This window comes from Grus americana, chromosome 4 (assembly GCF_028858705.1).
Source record: "Grus americana isolate bGruAme1 chromosome 4, bGruAme1.mat, whole genome shotgun sequence".
NCBI classification, from domain to species: Eukaryota; Metazoa; Chordata; class Aves; order Gruiformes; family Gruidae; genus Grus; species Grus americana.
Window position 1 is genome coordinate 79,790,562 of NC_072855.1, and position 18,861 is coordinate 79,809,422.

The 18,861-nt window shown below is 44.9% G+C and overlaps 1 protein-coding gene across 2 annotated transcripts in view; it reads right to left on the minus strand.

Moving 5' to 3' along the window:
• Positions 1-18,861, minus strand: part of ANK2 (ankyrin 2) — a 345,813-nt gene that overhangs the window by 307,764 nt on the left and 19,188 nt on the right. Inside the window, exon 1 of one of the 2 annotated variants that reach the window (XM_054823150.1) lies at positions 14,377-14,462. The exons of the other annotated variant lie outside the window; for it this stretch is intronic. The gene's annotated coding sequence lies outside the window, so the exon portion shown is untranslated. Of the gene's footprint in view, positions 1-14,376; positions 14,463-18,861 lie in introns of those variants that run through there. 2 annotated transcript variants of the gene reach the window in all.

Genomic DNA, 18,861 nt, shown 5'->3' on the forward strand with positions numbered 1-18,861 from the left:
TCACGTGAAGATGCAGGGTTTTACATCCGAGTCAGAGAGAGAGAACAGGAAAATGAATATTTTTAGTTAGCGAGAGAGTGGACACTGACAACATTGCCTTGACACTCTCTTGCATCATTTTAAAGTGACAGTTTACATCTCCCCAAGGTTTAATTAACCGGCTGCCAAAGGTCAGAGAAAGAGGCACCGGGATTTTGTTCAGAGCGTGCCGATAGAGCCGGTTCGTTGGCACAACGCGCCCCAGTTTTTGGCATTGCTACGTTGAAAGCTGCCTACAGTACATTAACAAATTGGAGTCCAGCCCTGCGTGAAGTGTTTCAACATTCCCTCCAACTGCGCTACAGGAATTTCCCATTTGCTCCCCCCCCGGCTAATTAGGGAGCTGCTGGAACAAAGCACAACTTTTGCAAAGGCGCAGCGCGTCCTCAAATTCCGCTAAGTCAGGGAGAGGTACCGGGTATTTTGCTCCGCTCGGATGATAACCCTTACCTCCAAGACTCAGGTTGTAAGCAGCAGGCTTTATTCAAGTCAGGTAAGATTTACACCCTTTTTTCCAACGTGACAACCTACAGGCAACCAATATCCATCTAGACCTCATGTAGTCCTTAACCCAGGAGATGCAACAGTGACCGGAGCTGAGGAACATGCAGTTTGTTAGAGACTCCACTCGCTTTCAGAGATACCCACCTTGACTGCGCTAGACAGGTATTTCCGAAACCGAGTCGAGTCTCTAACAAACGTTTACCCTGAACAGCCAGCAAGCCCCCTAAAATCTCATTTTTTTTAAATTTTTTTTTTTTTTAAATTAACTCAGAAAACGTGGAAGTCCGATGTCCGCGTTCTCGCGTGACATCGTAACCACGGTACGCTTGATTCGCATCCAGGGAAAACACCTGCTCCTGGTTGCAGAGCGCCACGCGTCTCTGACATCAGCTGCGCAGCAGGCGAGTCCGAAGATGAAGGTCTGACCCCCTTGCCGCTACCGTGACGGTGGAGCATCTCCTGCGCTCGCAGGAGCAAAACCTTTCACCGCCGCTCAGTCCACCTTTCTTGGCAAGGGAGGCATCCCCTCCCGCATCACCCTTTCTGGTTGTACTGTTTTAATTAAGCAGCATTCCATGGTAATTAGTAGAGTACGCAAACCACTACGTTTATTTGGGATATTTGGCAAATTATTATAATCACAATACAATTTTGGATTGAAGGCCAATATAATTTCCCATTTAACTGGTTTCTACGCTTGCAATAACAACTTTATGCTCAGAGATTACACATTCTAAGACAGACTTAAAACATAAATTTCTTTGTTGTTTTGCATTGATGTTCTGTAAGTTAAAGCGTTATGCTCTATTTGAATATTAAGATGATTTATTCTATCTGAATTTTAAAGTGCAGAAAACTAATGAACAGTCAATAAAGCTAACGTGGTCAATGTTTACATAACAAACGCAAAATATTAAACCACACAAATTTAACTGATATTAGTTTTCATGGCTTGGTTGGCTGAACTGGTATTTGACCTGTAGACATCGCTTCTGCTGCAGTATAAAACCAATACTTGTTTGTAAACCTCTATTTCTTCAGCTTGATAAAAATTTATAAAGTTCTTAAATTATTAAAGGGCTTTTATGCTTCTGAAAGTGAGCTTTTTTCTAAAGACAACAGCAGCCAGCCTAGTAGGGAGGAAAAAAAACCTAAAGCTGAATTTCTTCCCCGTGTTTCACATCGTCAGTAAATTGGCCTCCACACCAAGAAGGGCTGTAGGCTCACCCCGAAACAGCTTCTAGGCCAGCGCATGAATTCGGACATGGGATGGGAGACGCAAAGAGCGCAGGAATAACATCAGTAAGGTAATAACTACTACAACCACATCTCTCCTTTGCCTACAAGATGCGTTTTCTTTTCCTTCTGTCAGGAACTGAGGTATTTGCAAGCAGGTCAGGTTTTGTAGGCTTGACACCAGGATTTCAGAAGCCTCTTCAGAAGGGTACCCAAAATCCCAGGGCCAGCCCCTGAGGATATCTCGGAGGAAAGCAATGTCAAGGCAGACTGAAAGCAGAGACCACCAGGTAGGAAGAATTTGACATTTAAAAAAACCAACACACACACCCCCCAACCAACCAACAACCAAAACAGAACACAAAAAAAGTCTTTCGAGTACCCACACTGAATGAGTCTCGATCAATCTCCTCTTAAGTCAACATTAACACTGCAGGCAAAACCATAACTGACAACACATAATTTCCGAATAGATTTTTTTAAAAAATGAGAAGGGAGAATGTTCCTCTCAAACTCACTCCCCATTTCCCCAATATTTATTCTTCTGTGCCCTTGATGTATTTTTTCAGCATTGTGAAAACAACTGGGACTCGAGAGTCAGCTGGGACTTGAGAGCCAGCTGCTCCCCTTCACGTTTCAGAAATTAAACTTCTCACCTGTATAGGCATGAAAGCCTACCCAAATTATCAAATCTCATCTTTATCCAGTCGAAAGAAACACCAGAATCACTGCTCGTCTGTCTTCTCAGACACTTCTCTTCCTTTAAATTCCTTATTTAGTTTTTTCTTAATCACGATATTCATTTCCATGTAAAAGAAACATAATTTCTCTCTCTTTACTAACTCCTGATACCCAGGAAGGAAACAACAAAAAGTTCAAACGTCCCAAGCATTGCCCTCGTTCTGATCCCAAAAACCCATCATCGATTCCAGCAACCAAATAAAAGCAGCACCACGGACTCCCGAAAAACCTTGCTGAACGCACGCAAGGACCACGCGTACTTGTGTGTCCTGCTCAGGGACGCGACCTACCTGACGAGGGACCTTTCCACTTCAAAATATTTCTTAAGAGATACTTACAAGTCACTGCGGGCCCTGGAACAAATTACGTATTTTGCTCTGACTGGAAGAGGATAACAAAACTATTTTCCACCAAGCGTAAGACTTGCAACATTTGGGTTTGGGCGTCCCATCCCCTCTCCCTCCTCCAAAGGACAGAACCGCGCTGGCAGCCCCACGTCGCGCCCAAACACGGGTCTTCATTCCGAAGGAGAGTCCTGACGGCATGACCCTTGGTTAATACACGAGAGACCTCGGACCCCAAAGGGGTTTCCATTCTGTCCAAGGAGGGAAGCAGCTCCGGGTCTCCCGCATCTTAAACTGCTGCCCTCAGCCCAGGTTGCAGAAATTGAGGGGTTAATAAGAAGTCGTCACGGTTTTCTGCATTTTTCACCAAATTAAACCAAAAATCTGATCCAAACTTCACGGATACTAGTACAAGCCTTCTATTACCTAGAATACTTCAGTCCTTACAACCTTTTCATTAATTTTTCACTCTTCAAAATGCATGAAAATGTCACATCACATTTAAATATTTATTGATATTTTTAGATGAATATTTCATGCTGATTTTAAAGAATATGATACTTGTTCATAACGCTCCTGTTCAGTACAAAATGGCAATTCTACACTCTCAGGTATGCTCCAGGTACAATGAAAAGGAATTTTTCATCTTGTACAAAGCAGGCTATAAACACTGCCTACTGCAGAGAAATAAAACGTTAAAGGATGAGGTTTGTTTTGTTGAGCTTTTTGTTTCGTTTTTTTTTTTTTTCTTCAAAACTACTTAAGCAATTATGGAGCCTACACAGTTCCCATTTGAATTAATAGAAATTGCTCTTAAGCAATTTTGAATACTTCATTATTCCACGACAGATTTTCCCAGTTTAAGTTTAGAGTAATAAACTGATAACCTATTATCTCCGGTACACAATGCAAAGACTTCCCAAAGCAGAAGTGAGTTTTTTGCGTTTGTTTGGGGTTTTTTGGGGTTTTGTTTTTTGTTTTTGGTTTTTTTTTTTTTTTTTTAAGATGCTACAGTTGTCCTTTGTTTTCTACTCCCAGGGAAAAAAAAAAAACCAAACCACAAACCCTCCCCATATCATCTCCTTACTTTTGCGACAAAGCTCTATAAACATATGAGCACAAATTTAAAGTCAACTTTCTCACTTCTGCATAAGCTATAACACTTAACTACTTGTTTTCCCTTTCTACCTTGCTTGCCACGATATTAAAACAATTGGTGCAGCCCGTGTTGGTTGTTTGCAGACATATAGCCCTGTGTCTTGGAAAAAAAAAAATCCACCTGTTCATATATTTCATTTAAAACAATCTTTCATATTGCTATAGATGGTTCTAAATATATATATTTAGAAAAAAGTATATGGAGAGCCAGAGAACTGACCCTTTTAATAAAATGCTAAATGGAAAAATAAAATTATTAAAAGCCAAACACATTTTTAGGTGGGGAAAAAAAAAAATCCTGTGGTCTGCAACATCAAGGTTATCGTTTAACCCACTGAAAGAACTTAAGTTATTTTATTTCACAAGGCCAAAATACATGCTATGTTAATATAGTTGTCACTGCACAGCACTGAAACCCGCGTTTGAAGACTTTAGAGGATATGCACCCCAAGTCAACTAGAAGGCCTAAAAGAGCCTGAAAAAAGCCAATTCAAGTTGTAATAGCAGCTTAGCGCCTTTAGAAACTCAACTACTCACGTTCAAGATGCCTTGCAAATATTGCCCCTTCTCACTACAGTTTGCGAGTCGGTGCGCTAACCTTATCAGCCTTGGACATGCAGGACAGGCTCGTTAACATTTCTTCCTTTGGTTCAATTGAAGTTCAATTCTTCATATTTCAGCCGTCTATTCAAGCCAGCAAATTGCAACAGCGACCATAGAATCGAGCAGGTCCACGAAGTAAGCGCGACCGTCTCAACTGCCTTGGGAATTGTAAGGTCAAACCATCTTTCACCTCGTTCAGGGCTTTCTTGAGGGGACAAAAAGCTTTGCATCGAGTTTTAAAGGTTCCAGGCTTGCGAGGTTCCTGTGCTAATTCTCACTGAAGCCAGGAAACACGTAAACAGTAGCTGAAATAATTTAATGCCTTGCATTTTCTTTGCTCTCGAGAAAAGCTAAAGATTCTCCTATATTTAAGGATATTCTCATGTTTTCTAGTTGTAAAATCGTTCAAAAAGCACTCCAGTACAGGGGGAGGAATAAGCATAGAAAACAGTGATTTTTTTTTTCTTTTTTTTTCAGAAAAATGAAAACTATGAGTGTGCTGTGCTACAGGGGTTGTTACCAACACGCCCTTACGAATTAAGGTGGACATGAAATACCCGGATATAGATAAACAATAGACTGTGCTTTGAAATCCCGAGAAATTACTGTTATTTGCCAGTAATTCAGTCAGCAAAAGCAAATTCTGTTTATCACACACGACGCCCAACACTGTGTTGCTATGTTTTGCTTTTTCTTTTTTAATTAATAGCAACTACTGTGAAAGAAAACAAAAGACATTTTACAATTTCACACTCACCTACTACTGGGGACCGCTAGCGTTCGACATCAATTACGCACAACGGTCAAATACAGACAGCAATTTCATCTGAACGTTAGGATTCAGTTTTTACAAAAATCATTTTAATTTTCAGCAGAAACAATTTAAAATCACTTTCAAATAGGTCTTTGCTTTTTTCCCCCCACAGACCTGAATTATAATACTATCCCAGTTCTTTGAGGTTTCATTTTAGTTTTCTCTGCCAAAGTGACCACAACCTTATGATCCGAAAACTCGATCAGCTTGACTAATTGTGCCCCAAATAGTTTGCGGCAGATCTATATATTAACTTACACTGCAGAGGTCAGATATTTCACAGTAACTTAAATTTTTGCATATCAAGGAATATTTAATGAAAACTTCCATACATTTAAATATACGGTCATTTCTAGTCATAAACCAGCTCTGAGTAGCTTTACAGGAGATAAGGAAAAAAGGGCAGGACGAGAAGAAAGTGCTTGCAGCTCCACAGATATACACACGCTCAAAATATTTTTAGATATAAATATGTGTATATACACACAGACGTATATATAAATATATTTCTCTTCTTGAGATCTAAGTGGAGACAGTAAACTCGTTAAGGGGTAACAGCAAATACGCTCCCCAGCGCTTGCCTTTGCCCTCAAGCTTAGGCTAGTGCCGAGTTAGCACCAAGAAGGGAAAACGAGAGAAAATAAACCCAAGTTTTGAAACCTTGAGAGTTATCCCAGGACACGTTTGTCATCCATTCGTTTCCTCTGCTTACCATCCTCTAAGTGGCAAAAGAACGCAAGTCACAATCTAACCCGTTTAAAAATACATAATTCTTGGAGTTAGTTTAACATGCTTCTATGTCTTTTTTTTTTTTTTATAGTATTTTATCATCAAATTGTCCAAATGTATTTTTCCCCTCACTCCCGCTGTAAAAAACCCTTTATAAACAAAGCAAACCCCCAGCTTTAGCCAACCAGGAAAATGGTGAAACTACTTATATGGTGCCAGAGGCCATTAACTACATGATTAAAAAAAAAAAAAATAATAATAATCTTTGATAGACACGTGTCACGTAGCCCGTAAAACTTGCAGCCATTCCTTTGCTTAGGCTGCAGCAATTAAGGTATAGGACACAGACGAGATGTTCTCAGCCACAGAAGTATGACAAGCGGAGGGCTGACCGGATGCTAAATCCCTTTAGACAGAAGCTACCCATAGACATAATCAAGTTTCGCTTCCATAAAATAAAGGGAGGTCAAGAGAACCACAGCTGAGACATTTTCCCTGCCTTTCACCAAGACCAGAACATCCCAGACTTCAAGAAACTTCCACTGGAATCCAGACAGCTACGGAAAATGGCAGATTTTTAAGAAAATGCATTTAGTCTAAAATGTTCTGGCCACCGTGAGAGCAGATGGTGGCTGCGGTCGCCCTGGAAGCTTCACCGCCCATTTCACACGTCTTCCTTCAGACAGAAGGACCTCAAGTGTCCGTCACCTCTTCACTGTTACATCCTCGTTTATAGCCAATGTAATAGCTTGATGAAGTGGAGAAAAGACCCGACATATCAAATGTTTCGATGGGGTTTTCCCCTCTTTGATTAGGGAAAAACCCAAGAGAACCAAAATAAAACCCTTGGACAACGCTAAGATCTTTTTTGAGAACCACCAACAAGATTATAGACAACTCTTAGAAACTGGCAATTAAAAGCAGCGCATAATGGAGCGATTGTCTAAAAACCAGCAAAACTAGCCAGAGCTGATCAAGAATCAGACGTGGAAATTCTTAAGAATCAGATCCGTAAAAGCTGAAATCCAGCTCAAACCAGTGACTGGTGTGTACGGTGCACTTGGTGCTTCCCTGCATCAGGGCCAAGTGAACCTGGTGCTTTACCTAGGCCCCAGTAAGAGTTCACACACTTCAAGTACTAAAAAACAAATAAACAGAGGGAAAAAACCACCAAAACCACCCCACAAACAGGAGTGTCAGTTTCTGAAATTAAATATATTCAAAAACATTTTTTATTTGCTACTCAACGGGGTCACAAGTCCTGCCAGCAAACCTGCCCTGGCGTGGGCTCCTCTCTCCACAGGGCCACAGGTCCTGCCAGGAGCTTGCTCCAGCGTGGGCTTCCCACGGGGCCACAGCCTCCTTCAGGTGCCTCCACCTGCTCTGGTGTGGGGTCCTCCATGGGCTGCAGGGGGAATCTCTACACCCCCTCATCCTTCCTCCATGGGCTGCAGGGGGAATCTCTACACCCCCTCATCCTCCCTCCCTGGGCTGCAGGGGGACAGCCTGCTCCATCATAATCCTCCCTCCCTGGGCTGCAGGGGGACAGCCTGCTCCATCATCATCCTCCCTCCCTGGGCTGCAGGGGGACAGCCTGCTCCATCATCATCCTCCCTCCATGGGCTGCAGGGGGACAGCCTGCTCCATCGTCATCCTCCCTGGGCTGCAGGGGGATCTCTGCTCCGGCGCCTGGAGCACCTCCTGCCCCTCCTTCTGCACTGACCTGGGTGTCTGCAGAGTTTCTCACATCTTCTCACTCCTCTCTCTGGCTAAAACTGCTCTTGGTGGGTTTTTCCCCCCTTCTTCACTCTGTTATCCCCAAGGCGCTGCCACCATCGCTGATGGGCTCGGCCTTGGCCAGCGGCAGGTCCCTCTTGGAGCCGGCTGGCATTGGCTCTGTTGGACATGGGGGAAGCTTCTGGCAACTTCTCGCAGAAGCCACCCCTGTAGCTCCCCACTACCAAAACCTTGCCACGCAAAGCCGATACCTCTTGGAACAAGAAAAGGTGGCAAGGGACAGGAGGAAGGTCTGCCAAGTCACTCCTGCACTGCAGGACACGCCGCAGCCCCCGGCATCCAAAGACTACCTGGACCGAGAGCAGGGAGGCTTGGGGGCCATCTAAGAGGGGATCACTCGTAGTCCCTCGAGGTATGGAGCTGTATAGAAATCACAGCAGAAGAGACAGGATATTTTCTCTCCCCCAGGACAAAAGGAGACGTCTCCCGCAGCGGCAGACGCTATGCCATAGGAATTCCAGTAGCTGCAGCTCTACATTATCAGTGAGTCATTTCAAAGGCTAGAAATAGAAACCTTTTTCTTCTAAGTGCTTCTACGCCATTACCCCATGTTATTACGGAAGGCTAACAGCTGAACACTGCTCACCTCCCAGGAAAAAAAACAAGAGAACTCTTTTTCAAAATTAAACCAATAATTTGTTCCACAGTACACAACCATTTTGTTTTGTCAGTCTATGTACACCGTCTATTGCCTTCCAATCAATCATTCAAAAATCCATTTTACGGCAAAAAAAAGAGCTGAAATGCGTTATCTTCGCTCGGCAATGGCTAGCGAAGAACCTGACGCGGCAGCCGTAGGGAGCCGACGCGTGCCAATGCCCGGGAGCTCTGAGGGCGATGGAAGAGCCAAGGAGGGAGCCGGCAAAGGCGACTTACTGAAACAAGTCTCACCAGTGCGAGAAGCACTTGGATTAATGGATTTAATTGTATTTATCAAGGTTTCTGCTGTCTCTCTGAATCAAAGCAGCACGTCTATAAAAGCTGAAGAGCATCCTGGAAGGCATCCTAACCGACACCTTCCTTTCCAGGCACCCAACCCGCACCGGTCCCTGCGGCACGGACTTCAGCCGTTCCATTCAGCACGCTACCGTCCCCAGGTGACAGCGGCGAAGCACGCAGAACATCCCGCAGCGGCAGATTTTAAGGTTACTGATGCTTTTTATAAAGACCAAGGAATTACAAGAGCCCGTAATGCCATGTTTGCTTCGGCTCAAATCAAAACATTGATTTCTCTCTGCTTGCAAACCATCTCTGAATCAATTCGTCTTTTTAAAAATTGATAAATGCTTATTTCTAGTAGACATCAACTTTCTGCTCGAGAAATAAATAGAAAGAGGAGCTCTTATAAATAGGGGCTTCCTGCTCAATATTAAGAACATCCCAAAACCTACATTTTCTGCATGAGGCACAACATGCAAAATTGCTTTTGCAGCTAATTTTGCAGTTTCCCTCCAGGTAGATTATAATTGTAAGCCATAACTGATTTAAGTAATCCGCACGTGTTAACATCTCACCACTGCCCTACGCCTTTTCCCAGAAAAACCAAGAAAAAACAGCGTTAGGTTCTCTCTCCAGAGCTTCAAACAGCAGGTGGGAAAACAGCTAGGGGAAATGTTTCTTATGCAAGTAAAAAAAAAAATATATATATATATATAATACACACACACTGCCATCAATGAAGCTCAAGAACTTGAATAGGACTATTCCAACCTCACACCTGTGCTGAGCCAGAAAATAAAAAACACAATAGAGCTCAACTATTTTTAACAGCGTGTGTTGGATCAGCGTACCAGAGGTCAGAAGAAACCCAAGGGATCATCATCTTCTGCTTTTCTTAACACATGAAAAACGGCTTTAGATGCAAAATAGTCATCTTGATAACCAAGGCTTTCAAGACTTCAGAATTTCATAGACAATATTCTACATTAAGCACTTTTTCTTCTTTTTTACATGCTTGTTTTAAAAAGCTCTCTCCCCCTTACTTTCCAAAATGAATTTTCAGAGTGAGCTAAGAGATGGTGAGTCAAATTTTCTATTATTCATGTGCATGCATATATTTTTAAAATATATATCTATATATATATAAATACAGATTTTGGCAACTTGCTGCTTCTCTCCAAGCCATATTGCAAAGTTGGGAAGAAGTGTAAAGTGAAAGCTTTTGTCAGGAGAAAAAAAAATAGCGGGAGAGGATCAAGATGTTTCAAAATAAGTTGAAATGAAGTTTCAGAAGCAACATAAAAAAAAAAAAGCATTTTCAAGCCACTAGTTTAACAAGGAGAGACTTCTGCAACATAAAACAGAAGATGTAAATGTCGCAGCCCGGGCTGAAAGGAGACGGATTTATGCCTGCGAGGAAGACCCCGAAGAGGCAGCGCCGCCGTGGGAGCCTGGGGACGCTCGGCACTGCTGCCAGACCGACCGACTGCGGCCATCCCACCGTCCCGCCCCACGCGTGAGGTTCCCCTCCGAGGCAGCCACGCTGCCGAGCTTTGTGACAACAGAGGGCATGCAGGTTGGGAAATAAAAAATGGATTAAAAAAAACAAGAAACAAACCCACCAGAATCCCATTTACAACACTGGTATTATCTTGTACGATCATAAAACTCTAACACCGTTTCTAAGATGATGCTAGGTTTAAGACACTAAGAAAAAAATCTCTTAACCAATCTACGACTAATTGCCGTGCATCACGACCCATTCAGGAGGCCTAAGTTACAATTAAAGCTGTTACAAGGAGCTGAAGAACTTTCTGTGCTGGGTAATTAACCAGCCTCCGTAAAGTTGTTCTGCGGAAACACAACTCTTCTGCTTCCAAGCAGACAGATGTCCCGCAGATCTACGCTACCTCGTCAGATCATTCTCCTAAGGGCGGGCTCAGGTCAGGAAGCTCAAAATGTTACTTTGAATATATCTATTAATTTTAATATCACAGTTTCTATAGTTCCAGATCACCAAACTCTTACAACTTGGTCCAACACTCCCAACAAACGGGACAGAACTACTTGCAGGAGTTAAACCTTCCAAAACTTAAAACGCCTAAATAATTTCAGCTGACAATAGGAGCAGTCAGAGGAGGAGAAGTTTGCACACCATTACCCCCAACGTATAGGAATTACATACCGAAGTCCTTGGCAGAGCCTGCCTTATCTTGTCCTTGTTAAGGCACAACAAAACTCCCTGTCACGCTCAACTGCTGGAGTGGCCTCTGAACACTAATTGTAATTAATGAGGAACAAAAGCTCTTCTCACAATTGCCCCAAATCAATATTCAGGATTTAGAGCCAAAATTAAAACTTCGCCCCTTTAGCTGGGCACGCTTACACGCAAGTATATTGTAACACCAAGCACATTTGTAGGACAGATTTACAGAGCATGTAGTATCTCGTTATGTACGGGGCACGCGCTCTTCAAATGTTTTGTTTGATATTGTGTTTACCCAGCCCCCTCATAAACGGTTGCAACACATTAATCTCCACAGCACCCTGTGAAAAAGAAGGAGTTATCATCGACCCTATTTTATCGAAACACTTAATGACCTTCCCCAGGTCCCACAGGAAATCCGCGGTGATGCGGGGAACGGCTCCCGGGATCTCAGAAATCCCGTGTATTAATATTCCGGCCGCACCGCCACCCGTCCTCAGCCGTACTTAATACGACTAAATTACCGATGGCAACAAACAGCAGAATCTGACTTTCAGATGAGGCGATTTGTACGACGAGTCAATCCATAACTTTTGTCTCCTTCAGACACTTCGATAGATGGGCTGTATGCCCAGCATGTTATAATAACCCTGAAAAGCTTTTGGCTCCGACTGCAAACACATTAGCATTAACTTAAATCTGCTTTGTTTACTACATGAGATATCTGCTTATGCTCTATGCCTAAGCGATACCAATTAGAGAGCCCCAAATACAGAGCTTACAGAACGCTTGACAGCGTGAGACCAGAGCTACCCGCTAATACAAAATTTAGTAAGCTGTAGCCGGTATTTATTCCTCCAAAGCATTACGGTCTGACAGTCACCTTTTTCTTTGCCAGTCACGGACTCGTCACGATTTACGTTCAAAAACCTTTTTGCAAAAATGCGATTCGGAAAGCGTCAGAACCCGGGTCCGCTCCCGCCGCTTCGGAAATGGATTAACGCGACTCCGGTCTCGCATCCAAACGACTGCGGATTACAGCCAAGCCACCCTTGATTTAAGCTGCCGGAGAGCAAGAGAGGAAAAATCACCGAAAACTTCTGCTCTTTCGGCTGTTTAAACCCATTACAGAGCCCACACGAGGTACTAGAGTAAATCACGCGGTGGGAGAGGACATCATTCAGTAACAAGAGGCTTTTCTTATTTCTTTAGAGTTACAGATGTAGCAGGCCTAGGAGGGGTCTCATTACGCTCAGAACACCCAAGCAGCGTTGGAAGTGGTAATTTATTGACCGTATCAGTGTAGCTTAATGCGCAGACTGGGGGGGGGGGGGGGAACCCACCAAAAAAACAAGTCAAGGATTGTATCCAGACGGCTGAATTACCCACGGCTTGCTCGGGTAAGCAGATCGCTGCAAGCCAATGAAGTAGCCTGACAAAACCGTAAGTGAGATTTGTCATAAAACTGGTCTTGGTTTTTACTGGGTTTTAGTAAAATAAGAAAGAGGTATGACTTTTTTTTTTTAATATATTTTTAAATGCTTAGAAACAAGTTCAGGAATCATTACCAAGACACCCAGAGTCACTAATTACCCAGATGGGCAGCCAGGGAGCCGATCCAAAAATCTATCCAGGTCAACGGAGTGCTTTTTATCAGTCCTCATGGCCTTCAGATCAAGCCCTAGGATGCCAGGGCTGACTTGACTAGTGCTGGCTTATCCTTTAAGCCCAAGTGATAACTACCATCAGGTGCCAACCCTCGCGTGGCTCTGCCCTTGTGAAAGCGCATAGGTGTGGAAGTGAGAAGGATATACACCGCAAAAAAAACACAGTAGCATAGACCATACGTTGGCAAAAGAGCTCGTTGAAGGGTGTTTTCTTGCTTTTCTGTACTAACCAACTCTTTCGCCTTGTGCTACCAAAAAACAAGCGGAGGTTTCTGAGCAAGCAGCACAACCCAGACTCGGGAACACGTTTCCCAGCAGCTACCACATGCTACTTTGCTTCCAGTAATACCTCCACAAAGATCAAGCCCATTTCGCAGAAAAAGAAGAGAAGCAAACGGCCACAGGAGCATTTCACGGACACGACCCCATGTAACGTCACAGCAGCTCAAGTATGCTCTTAAAATGCATTTTCCCTCTTTACCACTCTACCACAAAGAACAATGGAGTAAAATACATCAGCTGGCTAGTTGGACACAACCGAGACTAGATGAGGAAAGATGAATTTACATGCCTGATGATTCCTTCCCCCGCCCCCAGATGAAAAGGATAGGAAACTAGAAGCAAAAGCAAAGCTTAAAGCAATCTGTATTTCGAGGAGCTGACACGCCCAAAGGGCCTTTTTCAACGCTCCGTCCTCGGCTTCCGCACGGCCAGAAGCTGCACGCCGCTGCCAGCGAAGCCCTGAGCCCGGGACTCGGTCCCTGCGGCACCTCACATCAACAGCCTCTACGTTCGGCTGTTCGCTATCACAAACTCTCGTGTCGCTCCAACGTATTATGAGGGAAATTAAGGAGGAAGCAAGAGACTGAACGTGCTTGTCTACCATTCAGGCTCCTCGAGGAGAAAGGAAAGGAAGAAAGCCTCGGGAACCGAGGACTTTTTGCTTCCCTCGAGCCCTTGTTCATTTAAATAGAAGAATCAGAAACCCCGACCACCTCCTCTAGCAACCCCCTCCCATCACACTGAGCGCAAAATCTCACGGACAGCTCTTTACAGCGGATACAGGAATTATTGACAAATCTCACTCTACATCTTCCCCATCATCGCCACCATTCTCACCCAAGGGCTGCAGAAATGCAGAGTTTGGCACAGCTGAGGCAAACCCCCTTCCATGCTGTTCTTCCACAAGATGCAGCGAGAGCACCTGCGTCCGCTACCCCTGGCACTCTGGGATGCCACAGGGGAAAAAAAAAAAAAAAAAAATCTCTCCGCATCTAGTGATGCAAATGGGGGCTTGCTATCCGATGGCCCCATCTGCCTGACATATTGCTTGGCCAGAAGGCAGACTTCCTGTTTTTTTACTGGGGGGGGGAACCCACAAAAAACTTCTGCTTATCCCTCCCTGCTATTTATTTCAATGGCTGCTTACACTGGACAAGTTCTGGGGTTGCCATCGACAAATACCAACGGGGAAAGGAAAAAACCCAGCAAAAAAAAAAAAAAAAAACCCCAACCAAAACCCCCACCCACGCCACGGCCACCCACCAACAGGGCACCCTCAGAACTGCTCCCGAGGGAGCAGCACCCCGGGTAACTCACGCACGGGTGATCGCTCCTTTCCGCACGCCGCATTTCCCGCAGGCTCCTCTCCCGAACCCGGCTGCCGCAGCCCGCCCGCCTCAAGTGACAGTGCCGGGCGGGGAAGCCCTCCCTCTTCCCCTCCTTCCCTCCCTCTTCCCCTCCCTCCTGCCCTGGCAAAGCCAAATCCGAAACGCGAGCAGGGAAGAACGGCACCCAGCCCGCTCCAGCCCCCGCGGACAGCCGGGTCCCCCCCCCGCCCCGCATCCCTCCATCCATCCCCGGCCGGGCGCTCCCGGGGCGAGAGGGGAACCACACCGGTGCGGGGGGGGGGGGGGGAACCCACCCGTGTCCAACCGACTGGTGTTGGACACACAGAGTGGCTTTTTATTCCCCCGCTCCCCCCCCTTCCCAGCATCCCTGGGAAGGGGGTACGACCCTGACTTCAGAAAAACGTCATTTGAGACGGGGGATAGGGAGTTACAGGAATGCTGGCTACAGAAGCAGTGCCAGAGCTGGGGGGGGGGAAGAGGGAAACCGAGAAAAGCAGCTGCTACAAGGGAGTTTTGCAGAGCCAGCTGGGAGGCCAGCTGACAAACGATGCCAGTTTTGTTTAAAAAGACATCTAAGTTTGCTCTACTGCTGCGTTACAACACCCCTCCGTGACTACAGCTCTGCTAAAATAATGATGCCGGAGGTGCAAAGCTCATTAGACAGCGAGTCTAAGCCGGCGCTTCAAGTAGCATCAGAAGGCAAAACCCCAGGAAAGGGCAGGCTGGCAGAACTGGAGAAGGAAAGGCACGTCACGGCATAGGGCTGGCATCACCACCACCACCAAAAACACAACACAGAGACCCCCCTGCTTCAACAGCTCCACAGCGAGTTTCTCCACGCGGTAATTCGGTCTGGAGAGCAATCTTCAGCTGCGCCGACTGCCAAGAGCGCAGAACGCGGCGATGCTCAGGCAAGGCTATACGGGGGGGCTCGTGTGGTTTCTGTGAAGGTAGCCATCACAAGATTAAAACGGAGGTTAAGCTTATAAAATATCAAAAAGGTCACTTGATATAAACATCTCATTAAAGTGGCTTTTTATTGTTCCCCCTCTCCGTGCCTTGCTGCCTATTACTTTGGGGTTTTCCCCCAATGAACTTTAAGAGCTTTAAAGAGCAAGTTTAATACAGGAAAGCAGAAGCTAATTTGATCACAAGGATTTAGGTCAGCTTCAGTTCAAGACCTAACCAGGTCTCATTTAAGTAAACGGCCGGGTTTCCTACCGGTGTAACGGAGGGCCACGTTCTCATAACCACCCATCCAGCAAATCAACAGGATTCGTCAAATAAATTCGCTGCTCTGATCCTTCATATTATAAGCACAGACGCAAGTCTTTTTGTGCTCTAAAATAAACGATCAGAACATCGCCGCAGCGGAGAACAGAGCTGGTCAGTGAGGTAACGGCCACTGCAGAACAGGAGGAGATGGTCCAGGTCAGCAACACTAGGATTTATCTGCTAAAGGGGCTTCAGAAAATACCAGCATTTACCACGTGGTTCAAACACGACAGGTAACACCTCTCCTTCTTCTTCTACTACATCATCACCTCGGCACAGAATGGACAAAGCTTGGGGCTCTTACAATTTTAGGGCTTCCTCAGTGCAATAACAGGATCTAACAGTGAAGGGTACTAGCTATTTTCCCTAGCTGTGCAGTTTTCTAACTAAGAATAAAAAAAAAAAACCACTACTATATATTAAGCACACAAAATCTTGTAGCGCAAGCATATGGATCTTGAAGCCCAAATTGTTTCAGCCACATAAGGTTTGATAATTTTAGTAAGAAAATATGAACCCACACACCGAGAAGTGACAGAAGATAGGCTTTGATGCGCTATTAAAATCAGAAGATGGGAGCAAGGGTTAAAGAGAACAGGAAGTATGAAGAAAGGCAAAAATAGAAAGAAACTATGCTGTGATGCTGCATACATTAGCTCCGGTCAGCGCTATCTGGAACCGATTCCGAGAAAGCTTTAACAGTTCTCAGCACTCCTCCCATTAAAACTGTAAATGAAGGGATTTATATTAGATTTTTGTTTGGGTTTTTTTTTTTTAACAGATCTCTTTCTGTACATTTTTCTCCCCTCTAAATGAATCGTGTTGTGTTTCCACGCCGTTGAGATAAAACTACTAAGGTAACCTGCAACTTCATTCTGAGACCAAGGCAAGTGGCAGTACTCCTCGTGCAGCCTGACGAGGCAGGGCATTATGAATCCTGCGGCGCAAAACACGCACCAACGAAGGAAGGAAGCCAGGACTAAAGCAAGCTCGGAAATTGCCGCATTGAAATATGTGGCATGAAACATTCATTTGTTTTTTCCCCCCTATTCCTCCCTCTCTCATTTTCCAGATACATCTAAGCTGTTTCATTCATAGCGAATGAGATCGATAATGCTTTTAGCTCCGAGTACATCAAGAGTTCAGCATAATGCTGCACCCCTTTCAAATCTAACTCCTTCCAGAATTAAACAGGAGCAGATCCCAAGTGTAAAAGAAATGCTGGAGCAGGCCCAGCACGGCCATATAGGGGTCTGAATGAGTAAATACATATATATACACCCATAGGTCGGGGCTCTGAAAAGGATGGGGAAAGCAACAAGGTTTTAATGCTTCTTACGGACTGCACCGGGCATCAGAGCAGCCTGAGCAGCAGACTCTTCTCTCTTCGGGGGGAGCAAGCCATTTCACTAATTAAAGCTGTTCTTCCACGCTTCGTTTTCTGACATTTGAGCGGTCCGGTCTCCCTGAGCCGCGGTTGCCTTGCCACGGGCAGAACAGAACAGGCTGTTGAGCTCAAGCCAGAGGCTCTGCTTTTCAGGCTGAGAACTCGGGACTCAGCTCACTAACAAATTTAAAGCCAAGCAGCCAAAAAAACCAAACCAACAGGTTACTGCCCAAAGATGCATTTCAAGGAGGATGCTCATGGTAATGGACTAGTAACGCAAAGCAAATTATTTCTCTCCAGCACTAATCCCTTCAGATCTAAGCTAGCAACAGCCAACCCTAAGGAGAGCCCTTCGTGTGCCATCTCCTAAGCCACCGAACGAGGGACCATTTCCACCTTCCTGGCAGAGCAAGCCACAGACCACGAGAAGCACTTGCCAAATGCACATTAGCCCGTGTCTACGCAACAGCTATGAATTACTGTAGATCACAGTCTCCGGTACTTCAAAGGCAAGTTTGTTGGTTTGTTGTTGGGTTTTGGGTTTTTTTAATTTCCATTCTTCATGACAGTTACTTCATGAAGCTAACGGCAACAGCAAGCCCGGAGATCCCTCTCAAAGAGATTGATCAGAAGTTTTACGAGAGAAGCAGATGGGTATTTTTCCCAGGGTAGTCTCCAGCTGTAGGAAGATCAAGATGACACCTACCCATTCATTTGGGTCCTGGCCCACTCAAAAAAAAAAAAAAAAAAAAAAGAAAAATATTATCTGTGTCCTGGTGCCAATTCTGTCCCTTCTTTACTGATCCATCGCTAACCCCAACCCAAATCCCACGGAATCGTTTCCATCAGGTAACGGGAAAAGCCAAGATAGAACATGGCACTTCTATCCTTGACTTGCTCTTCCAAACCCTGGTGGGTTTGAAGGGAGGACAATCAGGAAACATAATATGGCCAAATTAACGAGCGGAGGATGCTAGGTACTCACTTTTTGGCTGAAAGGGTAACTTGAAAGAATTCTTCTATACTCTTTCCCCTTCTCTTCACTGTTGTTTGCCTTTCCTCCCCCTCCAAGCCTTACTGGTACAGGAATCTAACTTCATTTACAGCGTAGGCCAAAGGAAGTTCTCTGGTATTTGTTAATTCCCAGCATTACATCTTTCTTAATTAAATTTCTGTGCATCTCTGTTTAGCGTTTGGGACATAATTGAAGGAGCTGGCTCCTACAGTTCAGCCACCAGCATGAACCAACCTCAAAGTTTCCCAAAGCTCCTGACAGGAACAAGCAGCTTCCCAACAAACCTAACGATTCCCCGGGGAGTCGGTACCTTCCATCCGCATGCCCCGAGATGGCAACGCTGCAATCCTTACACACACGCAGATCCACGCAGACTGGATCTACTCTACGATACCCAGAACAACTTTGATTCCCTTCCTCCCCCTCCAATAACAGCTGTAGTCTGTTATCACATCAATTCATCCTACAGACTGTAGAAATCAGAGCTACAGTGCTCTCTCTCCAAGATAACAGAATGTGCTGTAAAGTTGGGGAAAAACAATAAAATAAAAATCACATTTCTGCTAATTGAGTACAACTTTTCCTCAGGCTTTCACCTACCCCGAAGGGCTGCTTACTATCTTTTGGGATTAAACTCATTGCAGAAGCCTTTGGAGCACGCCAAGCACTACTTGCCCTTGCACATAGACCAGAGCAAAACCAAACTGCCAGAATTTATTGAGAATACTTTTTCCACTGCGCCTAAGGGATAGTTGGGAGAAAGCGTTTGAAGAAAA